The sequence below is a fragment of the Triturus cristatus genome, chromosome 10 (assembly GCF_964204655.1).
Source record: "Triturus cristatus chromosome 10, aTriCri1.1, whole genome shotgun sequence".
Taxonomy (NCBI): domain Eukaryota; kingdom Metazoa; phylum Chordata; class Amphibia; order Caudata; family Salamandridae; genus Triturus; species Triturus cristatus.
In genome coordinates this window covers 1,090,053,730-1,090,072,916 of record NC_140593.1, presented here as the reverse complement: position 1 = coordinate 1,090,072,916, position 19,187 = coordinate 1,090,053,730, and the positions used below count along the sequence as shown (strand labels likewise).

The 19,187-nt window shown below is 51.0% G+C and overlaps 1 long non-coding RNA gene across 2 annotated transcripts in view; it reads left to right on the top strand.

Moving 5' to 3' along the window:
• LOC146796617 (uncharacterized) overlaps nucleotides 1-17,733 on the top strand; it is a 105,345-nt gene extending 87,612 nt beyond the window's left edge. For both annotated transcript variants that reach the window (XR_014969643.1, XR_014969642.1), the window contains exon 3: nucleotides 17,437-17,733. This is a non-coding gene — a long non-coding RNA (uncharacterized LOC146796617). The remainder of the gene's footprint in view (nucleotides 1-17,436) is intronic.
• The last annotated feature ends 1,454 nt before the right edge of the window (nucleotides 17,734-19,187 follow it).

The following is a 19,187-nucleotide window of genomic DNA, read 5'->3' as shown; positions in this document are numbered from 1 at the left end:
GTGATCCATTATTGCTGTATTATCAGCATATTGTAGTACCGGCAGCCTCACACTTACCAGCCTAAGCACTACTAAGTTGGCGCCTTGTAGAGCAGCCCCCAGGTCTGCGGTGTACAAATTGAAGAGGATGGGTGCCAACACACAACCCTGTTTAAGCCCGTTGTTTGTGGCAGTAACAGATAACATGTTGAAGAGTTACCACAGGAAAGTGGTCTTAGTGAAAGTATTTGTTTAGGGGGTCTGAGGTCAAAATATTGGTCTCAGAAACCCATCATTTCTGGGGAATAAGGAAGTAGAGTGAATAGACTCCCGTGCCTTGCTGGTGTATTGGCAGTGGTTTTATGGCCCCTTTTTTTGAAAAGTGCCTGGACTTCTTCCTTCAGCAACTGTTGATGTAGTGATGAGAGATTGTGGTATGTTTAGAGGTGTAGAAGTGAGCTTCAGACAATAGCCATCTTGGAGAATTTCCAACAACAACTGGCAAGAGGTGATATTTCGCCATGTGGCTAAGAACTGTTGTATTCGACCCTGAGATATGTATTGTAGTGGGGGGAATGGGTGATAAGTCAGAGCTGGATGGTGGTGGCGGAGGGCTTGCTGAAACCTCCCATGCCTCTACCGTTGAAATTATTGCCCCAATAGGATTCTCTGTAGTATCCCCTGCGCGAGGTTGTTTGTGCCTGGTGAGACTGGTAGAAGGTGGAGGTCTCCGGAAAGGTGGCTTTGGATCTAAGAGGGAAAACAAAAGGAACATTGTCATAACGATGTCTGCAACACCCTCAAGGTCCTGGCAGTTTCAGTCTTTCTTTACTTTCTTTATAATTATGTGTCTACCTGTGGCCCAAATAGATGTTTTGCATCACAGGGGAGAGCCAAGCAGTTCTGCTGCATTTCAGGTTTAAAACCAGATACTTTAAGCCAGGCATGTTGCCTAAGGAGGTAAGCCCCTAAACCCCTTGGGTTCCTGCTCTCCCAGCAAGCAGCTCTGTAGCTCAGGCAGTTCCCTGCCTCTCCTGTCGGCCCAACACAGACCACGGTTCTTGCTCTGGTCTGGACGGATTACTGGCCCAGTATTTTCTTTTATTTTCCTTTTTCTTAAAACTTGCTTTAGATTTCTCAGTTTTCTAAGATTGCTCAGTTTTCTTTTTTCTTTATTTACTTTGCAGATTGAGTCAGTTTTATTCTTTCTACCCCCCCCCCTTTTTTCCTGCCTCCAGCCGCTGCTGCCCCCGCCAGCGTTTTTCCTCCCCGTTCCCGCCTCCCGGCTGTCCAGCCCTCTACTTAATGGAGGAAACTGCGCGCTGAGTCGAGCTAAACCCCTTGGGTTCCTGCTCTCCCAGCATGCAGCTCCATAGCTCAGGCAGTTCCCGGCCTCTGTTGGCCCAACACAGACCACAGTTCTCACCCCTGGTCTGGACTGATTGCTTGCCCAGTATTTTATTCTATTTTCTTTTTTCCTTATTTACTTAGCAGATTGAGTCAGTTTCATTCTCCCCCCCTTTTTTTTGCTTCCTCCCGCCGCTGCTGCCTCTGCAGCCCCTCCCGTGTTTTTTCCTCCCCGTTTCCGCCTCCCAGCTGTCCAATCCCTCCCCCGACCTCTATTTAAAGGAGGCCGCTGCGTGCCGAAGGCAAGCCCATCTGCACCTGTCCGTGACCAGCACCAGGAACCCTGGTCCTATGACCTACCAACACTACAGTTCAGCGACTATCCACACACTCAACGACGGCAAGAATAACAACTGCAAGCTCTCAACATCCACGGTCCGTTCACCTGCAGTAGGTGCCACCACTCCTTCAGCATGTCCAAAACCCAGAACCCACTTCCGCTAACCACCAAAATCCCTGATGCAGTAAAGAAAATCCTGCAATGCCTCCTCCTCGTCTGCTCCCTCCAAAAAACACACCAACGGAAATCTGGGAGCTACTCAAAAGCACCTCTCACTACGCCGTTTTTTTCACTGCTGAAACCTGTACAAGCGACACCTTGGGACCTGACATTCCGATCGCCATCCCCGAAGGATACAAAAAAAAGGACGGCCCAAACTGCCCCAGAGAAGGCATCGCCATCACCCAGAAGGTCAACCTCCGCCTGAGCACCTACACCGACGGGCCCAGGGACCTCATGGAACACCTCCACTTCAAGCTACAGGTCAACCCGACCACCACCCTACGAGGCACACTCATGTACCGACCTCCCGGACCCCGCACACCTTTCTCCGAATCCATCTCAGACATAATCACCCTGCAGGCCATCCCCTCCACTGACTACATTTTGCTGGGTGACCTCAACTTCCACCTCGACAGCTGCAGGACCCAAACTTCATCTCGCTTCTGGAAAACCTCCACGTCAACGGACTCACTCAGGTCTTACCAGGACCTACGCACTCAGCAGGCCACACCCTCGACCCTATCTTCACAGCAGGAAACTCCATCTCCTTCAGCCACACCTCCGAACTCCCATGGACGGACCACCGTTGCGTCCACTTCACCTACAGAGCAAAAACTAAAACCACCGCAGACAACCACCACAGCTCCAACGCAGGATCTGGAACAAGATCTCCAACGAGCAACTCACCGCCACCCTCAGTGGCTCCGCTCCCACCGCCTCAGACAACGGCCACCACCGCCGCCCGCACCATACACAAATGAATCACTGACTGCACAAACACAGTCAACCCCCTCAAGAAATCTTCCAACCCTCGAACCAAGAAGGCCTGCTGGTTCTCCGCCAAGCTCCGGGAATCCAGACGAACCTGCAGACATCTCGAGAAACTATGGAGGAACTCCAAAACCCCAGCGAACATCGACAACTACAAAACAGCCACCACAAACTCATCAGACACTAAAGGAAGAAAACACTCCAGGACAGGATCTCCACCCACGCACACAGCAGCAAGGAACTCTTCGGGATCATCAAAGAGTTCGCCCATGACGGGCGTGGCTTGCGAGCCAATGATGGCGGACATGTGAGCTGAGAGCTCCGCACCGGCCTGAGCAATTAGCCTTGTTAATAATCTATCGGACTGAACCTGGGGGCACGCCGAGGAGACCCCTGAGCCTTGGAAGTGTCCCGGAGTATCGCTGAGTGCCCCCAGGTGTTTGGAGTGCTGTAACGACCGCAAAATTGGTACTGCCGAGACTGGAGCAAAATGGCACCCTAGAGCCCGAGGCACAGCAGGAGGAGGCGAGGAGGAGCGACTGGGCACCCACGAACAAACGCAGCGTCCCCCACGGAGAGATGAACAGTCTGGGAGGTTCGGTTCACGGAGTAACCCTGAGGTAGTGCTGCAGGTTCGGAAGATCGCTCCGGGAGGCAGACCTGAGAGTCGGAGCCCCGCTCTGCTACTCGGCAACTGTGTGAGCCCGAGGCGGGATTTGAGAACTACACGGCGGGGCGCTTTTGCGGCGCTTGCTGCTACCTACATGCCAAGTGGCCCTACATTGGTGCGGATTTACAACACTTTCCCTTTAGTGGGATACTGCTACACCAGGGAGTTGCAATAGTATTGCATACCTTTACTGCTCTGACTAAGTCCTCTCGTCCCGACTTGCTCTGCCTGTGCCGTCGCTGTGCTGATTGCCGCCAGGAGAGGTCTTGGCCCCGGCGCTGACGACCAAAGTTTCCCTGCGCTGCGATCCTTCTCCCCCAATAGTACAGACCTGGAACACCAAACCTGCAGGAAGAGTAGCGCCCTGCTCAAAATGGCGACTATTACTCTCGGCAGACTAGAGGCAGCGGAGGCGACGCAGGCCTGAACCGCAAGGAGCTGCAGCCTGCAGAGGTATCTTGGGGGCAGGAGGACTGACAATTGAGTCCTGTGGAACTATTGGGCAGGAGATTAAGTCTGGAGAGCCTTGGATATTGGCCCTGATAGTGAATAGTAAAGCCAGGAGTGCTGAACAGCCCTTTCACTGTCTGAAGATTTGGTCGTACCTATAGGCGTGGTTCTAGGGAAACAGCCCCTCCAATGATCTTGCTCCTGAAGCAGTTTGCGGCATCCCGCTGCTGAAAGTTAAGACCCTGGCATTCAGAGGAGCTTGGAATTATCCAGCGGCCCCGGGAGACTGTATACGACCGGCAGGGACTTGACTCTGACCTTGTGGGTCGCGGCCCGGCTGGGGAGGTAGGTGTGGAACACTACTGGGAGGATTGGAGCGGCACTGCAGTGGTATACCGGTGCTATTGCGTCCCACTGGAGGAGATAAGCTCAGCTGGAATAGCAGAGCCAACGCCTAGGTGGTGACCACGTGGATTATTGTGGAAGGGCATTGATAGCTGGGCACAGTGGGACCCTTACGGAGGCACTGGAGGCGACTGGACCACTGACATAAGAGCGTAAATGCACCAAGGAATAATAGAGCTGCGCAGGCTTAGCTCAAAGAAGTGCGAGGATTATAATTGAGCTCCAACCTTTTCAACTAACCCCTGGTGGACTGATAAGAGGGGCTTTACACTCCAAGAAGGACACTGTTCCCGTACGAGGATGGGGAATATGTCGGATCAGAAACAGTTAGACTATAGCCAAGTTGCAATGGAAATCCCAGTCCAGCTGCAGTTGGCTTAATTCCTGGAGGCTATAGCTGACACTAAAGAAACGCTCCATCAGGACATAAGTAATGTGGCGGTGGGGCTGGGGCTCTTGAGAGCAGAACATACGAAGCTGGCAGAAAGGGTGACACAAACTGAGACAACACTGGCAGAACTTGCGCCGGCGCAATTGACCTTGTCTACACGGATGGGGGAAATATTTAACAGAGTCCATGTTTTGGGGAAGAGAGCCGAAGATGCCGAAGGAACAACGTTAGTGTCCTGGGCCTACCAGAAGGAGTGGAGGGCACCAGCATGATTACATACCTAGAAGGTTGGCTCCATGATATGGTGGCGCCGGAGGGTCTATCTTGGTTTTACACTCTGGAAAGAGCCCATCGAGTTCCTCCTCGACCGCCAGCACCAGGAAGACCTCTGCGCCCCGTGGTGGCTAGACTGCTCCATTTCAAGGACAGGGACACGCTGTTACAAAAAGCACGTACAAATGGGCCCTTCACGGTGGACAACAGTAAGGTGTCGCTGTTCCCTGACTATACCTTGGAAGTTCAGCGACGTCGCACCTCCTTCCTTACGGTTAAAAAGGCTCTACGTGATGAAGGGATCCAATATTCATTGATGTTCCCAGCCCGCCTACGGATAATACTAGATGGGCGGACGCACTTCTGTGGTGACCCCAAGGAAGCATGGGATTGGATCGAAAAGGAGTAGTTTCTTTTCTGGAACTCCAGTTCTGTAGTAGGGGTATCTCTGTTATAGTCATAATCTAGTGAATAGTCCCGCCCATGTGCGTGGACCCCGGAGCAATAAAAATTATCTCTTAAGTTGTCAAGCCATGCAGACCTGCATCTACACTTAAGAGAGAATTCAAAGACAGATAATGCAGCCTATATCCACAGGCTACACTGTCCAGTACTTCAACTAGAAAATTCCACCAACATCTACAAACGGCACTGCCTGCCCAGCTTGTTCCACAGAGAAAAACCTGCCTCTACCAGCAAAAGCCTCTGGAATGATAGAGAGGGAGGAATGGACAGACAAGCCCCATAGGCTGCCATTATGTGGCTCAGAACAGGATACTGTGCCTTTAAGAAAACTTTCTAGAACTTTTCCAGTATCCCAGAATGCACAGCAGGTCCCTTTTACTTTCAGTTCTTTTTGAAGGCGTAGCACGCCAGACCTGTAGCATTCCTTACAGTAACATTTATCTCTCCACCGGGGAGGAGGGCGGGCGCTTATGACTATAACAGAGATACCCCTACTACAGAACTGGAGTTACAGAAAATAAACTACTCCTTCTGTAGTAGGGGATCTCTGTGTATAGTCATAATCTAGTGAATAGAATGGCAAGCCCATCCCCACACCAAAACGGCAGTGGAGAAGACTACAAAATAACACCACTACTGTGCGAACAAATTTCGCAGCGAAGCCTGCCCAACCTGAGCATCTGCCCTGGCATACGTGTCCAGACAGTAATGCGCAGCAAAGGTATGGACCGACCTCCAAGTGGCCGCCTTGCAGATTTCTGCAATCGGAACATTACGCAGCAAAGCAGTCGTGGCAGCTTTGCCCCTGGTGGAATGAACCTTAGGCTTACCCCCTAAGGTCTTATTAGCCTTTTGGTAACACAATTGTATACAGGACACAATCCACCGAGAGATGGACTGTTTGGAGGTAGCAAGACCGGTCCTGACTGATCCATAATTGATAAACAATTGGTCTGACCTACGAATATCTTCGGTCTTATCCAGATAAAACTTCAACACCCTCCTAACGTCCAGGGAATGTAGAGACCTTTCCGCTGGAGAAGAGGGATCCTGAAAGAACGTAGGTAAAGTTATGGTCTGGTTGACATGAAAATCAGAGATAACCTTAGGAAGAAATTTAGGGTGAGTACGCATAACAACCTTAGCAGCATGAAATACCGTATAAGGTTCTTGGCAACACAACGCCTGAAGTTCACTCACCCTGCGGGCCGATGTAATGGCCACTAGGAACGCCGCCTTCCAGGACAGGTGCTGCAACGAAGCCTTGTGAATAGGCTCAAAAGGCTCCTTCATCAATCTGGACAGCACCACATTCAATTCCCATGAAGGCGAGGGAAGTCTGACAGGAGGGAACACTTTCTTCACGCCTTCCAAAAAATCCTTGATCACAGGGATCTGAAAAAAGGAAGTCTGTGAAGGGCATTTCCTGTAAGCAGTCAAAGCAGCGAGATGAACCTTAATGGAATGGAAATGAAGGCCAGACTGCGCCAAATGCAAAAGGTACGGAAGGATGACATCTTCCTTACATTTCGTCGGGTCAAAGTTCTTGGACTTGCACCAGATGCAGAATCTCTTCCACTTGTAAGCATAGGACGTCCTAATGGAAGGTCGCTTGGCCTCCTTCAGTATATCCATACAATCTGCTGGTAGATTCAAATGGCCATATTGCACTATCTCAGGAGCCATGCCGCCACAATCAAATACGAGAGGTTGGGGTGCACCAACTGCCCCCGAACTTCGTGAGAAGGTCCGGCCTGCACGGCAGCCGTATGTGAGGAAGGAGAGACCAGTGAAGCAGGTCCGTGAACCACCACTGTCTGGGCCATTCCGGGGCAACCAGGATCATCCGCGCCCCGGACTGGGACAGCTTGATGAGCACCGCTGGAATCAGGGGAATGGGTGGAAAAGCGTACAGAAAGCTGTTCGACCAGTCGATCCATAGTGCATTCCCCAGCGTCCCCCGCTGGTAGTACCTGGATGCGAAGTCTCGGCATTTGCTGTTTTCGGCGGTGGCGAACAGATCTACGTCTGGAGTCCCCCACCTTGCGAAGACGTCCCCTAGTACTTCGTCGTTTAATACCCATTCGTGGTTTTCATAAATCAGTCTGCTCAGTGCGTCCGCCTGAACATTCTGCACACCTGGCAGATGCGTGGCCGTAATCGTCAGTCCTCGGGCCAGAAGCCAGTGCCAGATCGACTGCGCCTCCTGCGACAGAGTGCGTGATCTCGACCCCCCCTGCTTGTTGAGGTAATACATCGTGGTTGTATTGTCCATCTGTACCAGCAGCGAGTTGGTCTGGAAGGACGGCTGGAAGGCCTTCAATGCCAAGTAAACGGCTCTGAGTTCCAGGAAATTGATGTGGTACGTCGACTCCAACGGGGACCACTTTCCTTGTATCTGTAAGTCTCCGGAATGCGCACCCCAGCCTTGGAGAGACGCATCCATCACGATCCTCTTCGTGGGAATATCCTTGTGGAAGGGGAGATTTTCCGCCGAACACCACCACTTCAGCGACTGAAGAGCATGCAGAGACAGCCGTATCTTGTCGTCCCAAGAACCTGTCCTCTGATCCCACTGAATCTCCAAGCACTCCTGCAGTGGTCTCATGTGCAGCCGTGCGTGAGGCGTGAGGAAGATACATGAGGCCATCGATCCCAGCAGCAAAGACACCTTCCTCACTGTCGTCGATGGGGCGGTCATAAGAGCCTGAGCCTTCCGAAGGAGTAATAACCGTCTCTCTTCCGAAGGAGACACGCTTGCTGACAGCGTATTGATGGAGGCCCCCCAAGTACTGTATGCACTGTAACGGAATCGGGACAGACTTGGACATGTTGACGTGCAACCCCAGCTTGTTCAAGAGAACGCACGTCTTCTGGAAGTGCGCTTGTGCTTCCGAGAAGGAGCCGGCCTTGATCAACCAATCGTCAAGGTACGGGTAGAAAAACACCTTGTTCCTCCGCAGGTGTGCAGCTACCACCTCCATGCACTTCGAGAAGGTCCTGGGCGCAGACTTTAGCCCAAATGGCAGTACTGTGTATTGATAATGATTGGCGCCGACTTGGAATCGCAGGAACTTCCTGTGCTTCTGTGCAATGGGCACATGGAAGTACGCATCCTGTAGGTCTATGGCACAGAGCCAGTCTCCCCGTTGCAGCTGAGGGTAAATCTGATGCAACGATAACATGCGGAATTTCTCTCTGCGAATCCATTTGTTTGCTTGCCGCAAATCCAGAATGGGCCTGAACTCGTTCTTGTCCTTCTTGCGAACCAGGAAGAACCGAGAGTACAGACCTCTTCCCCTTTGAGACAGAGGTATGTCTTCCACCGCCTTTTTTCTCAACAGGATGTCTGCCTCCGCCTGGAGCTCTCGCAGTTGATATTGTGAGCTTACCGGCGGAATCGCTGGAGGCGGGCTGATGAACTGAAGACTGTATCCATTGCAAACAAAATTCAGCACCCACTTGTCCTGAGTAATTTTTCTCCACTCTGCCAGAAAAAATTGAACGCTTCCCCCCACTGGAGTGGGTAACGACGGTTGCAGGGGAAGTAATCGCTCAGGGCCGAGACCCAGCCGGGCCCTTGGTCGCTGTAGCAGACTGCTGGCCTCCTCTACCCTTCTGGCGCTTCTGGAAGGGTTTCCGGAACTGCTGCTGCTGTTGTTGCTGCTGTCCCGAGGCCTGCCCACGCCCTCTGCCTGCAGCCCCGAACCGTCTCTGGAACGGGTGCTTTTTCCTCTCAGGCTTCTCTAACCCGACAGTCGTCAGGGTCTCTGCCTCCGTCTTCATGCGGGCCATTTCGTCGTCCGCATGCTTGCCGAACAGGGTCTCCCCCGAGAAAGGCAGGTTGGCCACTCTTTGTTGTGCCTCCGGCTTGAGTGAGGTAAGGCGAAGCCAAGCGTGACGCCGTTGGTTGATGCCATGACAATATCCATGTGCCGCTAACAGAGACACATCTGCCGCCGCGCTGATAATGTGATTCGACACCAGCATCCCCTCACGCAAAGTCTCTAGGAAGTTCTCCTTCTTGTCGCGAGGCAGCAGCTCCGCGTACTGCTGGAGAGACTCCCACAGGGCCCGGTCATAGCGCCCCAACAGAGCCCCGGCACTTGCCGCCTTCATGGTGGTAGAAGCCGTCCCGCAGACCTTTCTGCCCGCCGAGTCTAGCCAACGGCTATCCTTATCAGGCGGCACCGTCGAGGAAGGAGTGGTAGCATGCTGCTTCCTTGCCGCTGTCACAATGACCGAGTCTGGTTTCGGGTCCATCCTCAGAAAGGTCGGGTCCGAGTCCGGCGCCCGATACTTCTTCAGGAGCCTAGAGGGGGCTGGTTTCGTCACCGCCGGAGTGAGGAACAACTCCGTAGCGGGCTCCACCAATCCCGGCACTAGTGGCAGCAGGGGGCGAGACAGGTGCTTCTTGTGCAGCGTCTCGAAGATTCCGGACGTCGTAGGTGTCGGCACCGTCACCGTGATCCCTAGCTTGGCCGCACCCCTCAGTAGCACCTCCTGGAAGGAGACTATATCGTCGACAGGCGAAACTCCCGTCCTTGGTGAGTCCGACAGCGTCGGCGAGTAGTCCCTGGCAGACGATTGGGTGCGGGATCTGGTGCTGCACCTCCTGCGGCGTCGCCCAGATGTCAATGATGCCTGTCCATGACTCCGTGACCTCCCTCTCCGTCCGGAGCGGGAGCGCGATCTGCTCGGCTTCGGCCGCTTCGGAGTTCTCTTCGGCGACGTCGGATACCTAGGCAACGACACCGACCGTGGCGGGGCCAGAGGTGGGCCCGACGGTGTGTGAGGCGGAATGTTATGAGGAGGAGGAGGCGGCGGTGGTGGTGGTAGTGGTGGTGGCGGAGGCGGTGGTGTAGGGGTCCGCGGTGAGGGCTCCCTTGGCAAAGGAGGAAAGGGTGGCGACCTCGGCTTCGGAGGTGTATACACCACTGAGTACACCGAGCCCTTTGACTCCGTTCTCTTCCTTCGTGACCCCGAGGAACTCCTGGCGTCAGGACTCCTCCTGCGCCTCCTCGGCATCGATGAACGCCTCCTCGAAGGCGAACGCCTCTTCGATGGCGAACGCCTGGGACAGGTCCTCGACGTCGGGGATCCCCTCGACGGTGACCGTCTCCTCTTCGCCGACGGCGAACGGCGAGCTCGCCTCGACGGCGAGCGCCTACGCCGGGGCTGTTCTCGACGCCGATGACTCGACGGAGAAGTCGACGGCGTCGACGAAGATGTTGATGTCGTCGACGGCGGGCTGCTCAGCTCCCTCGACGTCGGGCGTCTACGCCGTTTCTCCCCAGAGCCCTGGGGAGACGGTGAGCAGACTGCAGCCATCCCCCTCGACGCCGCAGTCGATGTCAACGGAGAATGGGGACGTTTGCTGGGCTTCCTGCCCCTGGGGAGCCCCCCAGGGGCCTCAGCATGTCCTGACCCACCTTGTGCCCTCAGCCTCCTGTCCTCCAGGCCTAGGAGCCTGATCTTCATTCTTTCCTTCAGGGTCCTGGCTGAGAAAGATTGGCAAATGTCACACTCCTCTGGGACATGGGACTGGGGAAGGCAGACGATGCACACCCTGTGTGGGTCCGACTTGGCCTTCTTTCTCTCGCACTCTGGGCAACTGTCAAACAAGCCAGGCATGTTGACCACACAGAGCACACACAAGAAGGAAGGCAACAAGGTACTTAATAAAGCACTTGAAAAGTGAACAAATCCAAATAAACCCTTGAAAAAGGGAGAGCTCAATGCTCCAGGGTCCTGCTAGCAGGAGCCGGAAAAAAGAACTGAAAGTAAAAGGGACCTGCTGTGCATTCTGGGATACTGGAAAAGTTCTGGAAAGTTTTTTTAAAGGCACAGTATCCTGTTCTGAGCCACATAATGGCAGCCTATGGGGCTTGACTGTCCACTCCTCCCTCTCTGTCATTCCAGAGGCTTTTGCTGGTAGAGGCAGGTTTTTCTCTGTGGAAAAAGCTGGGCAGGCAGTGCTGTTTGTAGATGTTGTAGATGTTGGTGGAATTTTCTAGTTGAAGTACAGGACAGTGTAGCCTGTGGATATAGGCTGCATTATCTGTCTTTGAATTCTCTCTTAAGTGTAGATGCATGGCTTGACAACTTAAGAGATTATTTTTATTGCTCCGGGGTCCACGCACATGGGCGGGACTATTCACTAGATTATGACTATACACAGAGATCCCCATCTACAGAACTATAATACTGGTAGCCTGCCTGCAGTGCAGACTCGAGCGACTCTACCGGAGGGCAGGAATCTGAGAAGAGTCGGTGGAGACGACCGAGATGAGGACCTTCACGGAGGCCGAGTTCCTCGCAGACAGAGAGGGAGAGAGCAGAGGCACTACAGATGGTGACAACAATGCCGCAGGGACACAAAACCCCACCGGAAGGAGACACTGGCTCGGAGAAAGGAGGTGGTGTCTCGGTTTCTGGAGGTGGAGTTACGTCACTGCGAGTACTGTCCCAAATTGTTTTGAAGTTGCCCATCCGACTTTGTACCCTACCGGATGCAATACGAACAGCACGGCAATGCTGGAATAGGAGCCTGAAGCATGAGCGGATTATATATCCCTACGCACCTGAAATTCCTCTATCCATGTGTGATGCATTGCCACATGGGGTAACTGGGAAGCGTTGACAACCTGGAAAGAGCGTGGACTGTCCACAATAGGAGACTTGTATGAGAACAGTACTATGATTCCTTTCCATGATTTACAGAAATTAAATTACTTGCCCAGAGGGGATTTTTTGTTACACTCTGCGCTTGCTGCGGCTATCCGAAAGCATTGGAGGGAGGGCTTAAATGAACCACAGACATCGATGGGGTGCCAATATATGGTGACGCAGCAGGAAACTTTAAAGCGGTCACCTGTCTCTATAAGCGCATGATGCAAGAAATGCTAGCTCCTTTGACTGCCCTGAGATCAAAGTGGGAAGAGGATCTGGGGGATGAGATTCCAGAAAAGGCCTGGGCTGATCTTATGGAAAGGGCATGGAAGAGTACTAGAAATGCCCGATTCCAACTGGTGCATTTTTATGTATTACACAGAGCATATCGCACCCTGGCAAAGATTAACAAGTATTTTGACAAGGGAACAGCAGCATGCCAACGCTGTATTAAGGAGGGGGCAGATTATCGACTAATGTTTTGGGAGTGCTCTCAGCTGGAGAACTATTGGGTAGATGTGGTCACATTATTGACTGAGATCACCGACATGGAGCTGGAGCTGGCTGTGGGACGCTGCCTCTTACATTGGTTTCCCCATATGGCCAAAAATAAGGTCACAAGTAAATTCCTGGACCTGGGCCTATTATTAGCTAAATGAGATATTACCATGCATTGGAAAGCAAAGAGGGGCCCAAACGTTAAAAGATGAAAGGCAGAATTAATTAAATGGGCAGAGTGTGAAGGTATAGTTCGGCTGCAGTTAGCAAAAACGAGCAGGGAATGAGAAAGCATTAGAAGCAGCGAGGGCATGGGAAACTTTGGTGGTGCTTCTAAAGATCCCGGATAATGAGAACGATGAGGAACCCATGGCTGACGCTCCTAATGAGCTGGATTAGATCCCTCACCCCTGGGTGCTGTATGATAAGGCGGACCTAGGCACTGAACAGGAGCTGTCCCCTTGCACCCGTCATGGTTTGGTCTCCCTGAGCATTATTGTAGTTACATTTGGGAAACTAACCTGTAGTAATCCCAGTCTGTAGATCAATTGCTGATTTTGTGTGGCGCGTCTGGTGGGTGGGGGGGTTATTTAGAAGTGTTAGAAGCCTAGGACTAAATTAGGGTATAGGATGTTGACAAACTGCACATTACATGATTATTCCTGTATACAAGATTCTTACATAGTGGATAGGATATTTGTATGTAACTGAGTTATTATGCTAATCTCAACTGCAATGATGCCCTCGTTACTTGGCCTGTGTGTAACCGGACGCAGGTCGCGTCATTCGATGTGCCTTTATTGATTTTGAAACATTAATACAATTTGTTTATATATAAAAAAAATCAAATCAAAGAGTTCTCCCAACCCAACAGCGAGTCCACCAACATCCCACCCTCATAGGACCTCTGCGACACTCAGCGCCATCTTCCATCACAAAGTCAAGACCATATATGACAAATTCAACATCCTCCTCCACGAGGCACCATCACCCTCCACATCCTGCACCACACAGCCGACACTGGACAGCTGGACCACCCTCAGCATCCCAGACACCCTGAAGACCATGAGGACCACCCACTCCAGGCCCCCACGGACCCCTGCCCTCACTACATCTACCACAAAGCCGCAGACATCATCACCCCTGAACTACAGAGAATCATCAACCAATCCTTCGAGACCGCCTCCTTCCCCGATGACTTCCAACATGCAGAGATCAACCTACTCCTACAGAAATCCTCAGCGGACCCCACCGACCTCAAGAACTTATGACCGATCTCCCTACTTCCCTACCCGGCAAAAGTTATTGAAAAAGCTGTCAACAGCCAACTCGCCTCCTTCGTCAACAAGAACAACATCATCGACTCCTCCCAATCAGGCTTTAGGAAGAACCACAGCACAGAGAACGCCCTCATCGCCGCAACAGATGACATCCACTCCCTCCTCGACAGAGATGAGACTGTGGCCCTCATCCTCCTAGACCTCTCTGCAGCCTTCGACACAGTCTCACACAGCACCCTATCCAGCAGACTCCACATCATAGGAATCCGGAACAAAGCCCTCGACTGGATCCGCTCATTCCTCTCCGGCAGAACGCCGGAGTCCCCCAAGGATCCTCCATCAGCCCCACCTTGTTCAACGTCTACATGCCCCCCCCTCGCTTCCATCGTCAGAGCACACGCTCTCAACTTCGTATAGTATGCAGACGACACACAACTCATCCTCTCACTATCCAACGAACCCAACATCTCGAAACTCAACTTTCAAGAAGGAATGGAAGCAGTCGCCAGGTGGATGAAGAACTGCTGCCTACAACTAAACACAGACAAAACCGAAGTACTCATCTTAGGCCACATCGTGATGCCTGGAGAGACACCTGGTGGCCCCCCGCCCTCAGGAACCCACCCCCACCCACGGACCACGCACGCAACCTCAGAATGATCCTGGACTCTGAACTCAAAATGGACCGCCAGATCAATGCTGTCACCTCTTCCCGTTTTCACACCCTCCGTCGCCTAAAAAAAAAACCTCGAAGACAGGAAAACTGTCACCCACGCCTTCATCAGCAGCAAACTGGACTACGGCAATGCATTCTACGCCGGGATCAACAAGAACCTCACCCGTAAACTCCAGAACATCCAAAACGCCACCACCAGACTAGTCTCCAACCTACCGCGCCACTGCCACATCACCCAACACCTGTGGGCACTATACTGGCTCCGCGTTGAGAAGAGAATCACCATCAAACTCCTCACCCACAAAGTACTACACAACACCGGCCCCCGCCTACATGAACCACCGCCACTCGTTCGACACACCCCAAAGATCCCACCGCTCAGCCCAGCTCTCCAACACCACGGTACCACGCATCAAGAAAACCAGAACAGGAGGTTGCTCCTTCTCCTTCCTTGCTGCCAAAGTATGGAACACCCTCCCGCTCCAGCTCTGCCAGACACCAACTCTCTCCAAGTTCATGAAGGACCTCAAGACCTGGCTCTTAGACAAATCACCATGAGCGTCCGGCACCTAATGGCCCCTGATGGGCTATGATATATGATGATTCTCCGCGAGGGCTTAGGAGCCACACCTTCCCCCTGCGCCTTGAGACTGTTCCGGGTGAGTAGCTGCGCTTTACAAAACCTGATTCTATTACAGGACCGGAGGCTTCGGATTATGCTTCTCTTTCTTATATTTGCTACTCACAGCAGCCAATGAACAACGTTTTGTATGCAAACAAAAACTACATTTCCCATGATGCTCGTCCATACATCACATCCTGTATAGCCTCATAAGAGCCACAGTGTCCCGTTTCTCCTCCTCTTTCTTTGCTGCTCACGCCGACAGTTAAGTGCTCAGAACGTTACGTTGTACATTATGTAATTTTTGACTGTTGACTTGTCGGTGATGATATTGCAGTTATACATGATGTAATTTTTGACTGTTGCCTTGTCGTTGCTGATATTGCAGTTATATATTTGCGCTTATGTCGCGCTAGATGGAATATATGTTTTTTAACAACCCTGTGTCTGTACTGGGGGCAATTTGTCTTCTGTTTCATGCTCGATTTATCGCTCGCGGGCGCTATTGTTATTAGTTACCGATCCCTGATGGATTGCAGGCCCCGTTAAGTCCCCGCTTGGGGTGCTGCGCTCCCGCTTGGAGCGGAGCTTGAATACTTGCGCTGACAGCCTTCGGTTAACTCCCTGCTGGCCGCCGAGTACCGCGCTGTTCACGCGCATGGCGGAGTTACTGTGCCTATATTCAGGTTTGGGACTGGTACTGTTACGGGTTCCGTTCCCGTTTATTCGGGTCATTTCGCGCCGCCATTCCCGATTTCGAAGCGGGTGTTGCGCGTTCCCCGCCAGGAGCGGGAAATCTCAATGTGGGCGGTCTGATCGGGCTTAAGGGTGTTCCCGCTGACTTGTAAGTGCCGCGCTGCTTTTGACGACTTCAGTTCAGGTTCCCCTCGCGCTTCAGGCTTACAGCAGGTCCATGTAGCCTAGGGGCAAGGCTCTTGCCTCCAACCCCAGAGGTTCGGGGTTCGCACCCAGGGTTTCTGGGTTGTACTTTGCGCAGGACTAGATTTATTTTACATTTTGTTTTTTTCAGTACTCCCCGAGTCGGCGGCGTCCGACTCTGCAGTCTCCGTGACCCCTTACAGCATTCCATTTCCTGCACGTGGCGCGCAGGGTGAATTGGGGGCAGTGGTCCTTATGATATACCAAGGAACTAGCTCAAAGGTTAGTCAGGCGCCTTTTGGTGGCACAGGGTCTGGGCTCGAAACATGTCAGGCCTGTACATTCTGTTTCCCTAGGTGGTATATATATATTTGAAACACATTGTTTTTTTGTTACGATCTACACTTTTCGGACACGCTGTCGGTGCTCATTTAGCTTCCCTGGGCGCTCCCGCGCAACCACAATATTTTTAGGCGTCAGCGGATCGCGTTGTTGGTAGGTACCGTCGTGTTATCTCCGTGAGGGCTGAGTTTCCTACTGTGTGTATATTTCAGCAGGTACTGTTCGGTTTTTGCGCGACGTTCGCTTCGCAGTGGCCATTTGGCCATTTATGTAGGTCATTTTAGATAGAGTAACATTAAAACCCAAATCAGAATAATCCTCTGTGGGAGATTTTCTCGTTTTCTTCTTTGGAACCGCGGCCGACAAAATATGTCGGCAGGGAATAGCCTATCGTCAGGCTGTGTTACGAGACCTTCTACCTTTCGGTGTTCCAATGTCGAGACAGGCCCACGATGTTACAGGTACAGTATCTACTCCAAGAAGTTTCATTATACTTAATGTCAGATTTACATCTGGTCAAGGCCTGTTCCCATTAGGTTTCCAACTGATGCAATTTACGTGTGTTTTCCAGGCCTCAAGGTCTACAAGGGAGTTTACTTGGTGTTACTCCTGAGGTTGTGATATAATTGTTGTGCTATAACTGTGGATTACATTATAGACCCTCTACATATGTCCACGGCTATTATAGCCGGTGGTGGATGGCAGTTATGCCGGGATACGATATCCATAACCAAATGTTTGAGACAGTCTGTTTGTGGGACCTTATCTTTCAATAGTGTTTTGCTGATTCCTATAGTACAGGATATTTCAAGATATACTGATTGATTTCTCACTCTATATTTAACCTGTTTATTATTCAACTGGTGGGTGTTATGACTGTACTATTTAAACTGTTTATTATTCAACCGGTGGGTGTTATGAATGTAGTTGAGTTGGACAAGCGTTAAACTAGCATAATCCGAAGCCTCCGGTCCTGTAATAGAATCAAAAATTAGCTAGCATTCGCGCCAAGAATTTTCAATTCTATTAAGGACACGGAGGCGAGGATTATCCCACCCGGTTTATTACGATATTGGTAATAATTACCCCCCCGCATGTATTTGATATTCTGTGTAAGCAGAAGTTACGGGTTTTCCCTGTCTCATTCCTTTCAGGTTCTGGGAAAAGAAGACGGAGCAGGTGTACTTCTGGTGTAGAGGACGTGCAATTCCAGTTTGGATATGGTTCTGCCACGTTGGAGGATGATTATTGGACTCCTATTCCTATTTTGGACTAAAGTATTAATGTTATTGATTATTAAGTTCGAGCAAAGAAAGAGGAGGAGAAACGGGACACTGCGGCTCTTATGGGGCTATACAGGATGTGATGTATGGACGAGCATCATGGGAAATGTAGTTTTTGTTTGCATACAAAACGTTGTTCATTGGCTGCTGTGAGTAGCAAATATAAGAAAGAGAAGCATAATCCTCGCCTCCGTGTCCTTAATAGAATTGAAAATTCTTGGCGCGAATGCTAGCTAATTTTTGATTCATTGGAGTATACCAGAATTAAGGCTCCCAGTGTTTACTGATTTTTACAGATGAATACAGACAGAAAAACAATGTGTTTCCTGGCTGCATTTATTTTTAAAAGTGGAAAAATACAGAAAATTGTGCTCCTAATGAGTGACTTTTCATGCTGTCTGTTGGGAATTCCAAGACAACAGATGAGTAGAGTAGCTAGCATAGGGAGTTAAAAAAATTAGATTAAGGCATTGTTAAATACAGGCATATGTTAAAATATATTTGTAGTAAATTGCTAATATTTTCGTGTGGGTGTAGTGTTTAGCTGTATTTGTTTGATAAATTTGCAAAAAGTATGATTGCATGTTTATCAGTTAAATGAATGTGGAAATTTACCAATTTTGACTCCACTGAGGCTATCAGATACCCCCTCTTTTTGTGCTCCTCTGAGAGATGTTGAAGGAGCTCCTCCATCTAAACCCAGTGGGCCCGGTCATGCAAGGATAGGAGGCCAATGGAGTTAGAAATCCTCCAGTGGTTGGCTGATTAGATAGCTATCCTCTTTCCAGCACATCTATCTTTTTGCTCTATCTGGTGAGGGTGCCTCAACATATTTGAGAGTTAGCCCTTTTGCGTGCCATGAAAACTACCAATGAGTTGGGATGGAGTGGTCCCTTACGAAAATGGGGCACTGGGTGACGCTTGGTATTTTCAATACTTTGTGGAAGGCTGCAGCTCTACCTATTAGGTCGTGATAGGTAGTTGTACCATCTGTTGGAGAGGGCTTTGCGGGATACAGATCTGGGTCTGTATTAGCGGGTGAGTTTGTTTCATAAGAGTCCCAAGGGTCATCATGTGGAGGGATGAAAAACCAATCCCGGTCGCCCCCCTCCCCCGTAAAAGAATTTATAGAACCCTCTGGTGAGTATGCTGTGGGTTTCATGGGTGAAGGCGGTGGTGACTGGGATTGTGGTCTTGTCTGCCTTCTTCCAGTGCTTTGATGGAATTGGTACTTCCAAAGCTTCCTCAAAAAATAGCTGTCTCTTGGCTAGTTGTGCACCAGATTAAGGTGGTCCCGTAACTAAACAACCAGTGTTCAGGTGTATCATTGTGTTTTTGTCTGGAGTTGATCTCTTGTAGCCATTGTAGCACTGGTTCCACAGGCTCAATTTGCTTGCCGAATGTTTGGGTTTTCAGTGCAGAGGGTTTCAGGTCCAACGTGAAGTGGTGTTTTGTTCAGAGATTCTCGGTTCCAAAAGTTGGCTCGATTCCAATGGAAGTTCAGGAGTGTGTGGCCGATGCTGCTTTTTCATTGCAGAGCCAGTGCTGGGCATGTACGATGCAAACAGTGGGTGACAACCGTTAGCCCAAAGACAGTGGTGGTCCAACTAAAGTCTTTGGCC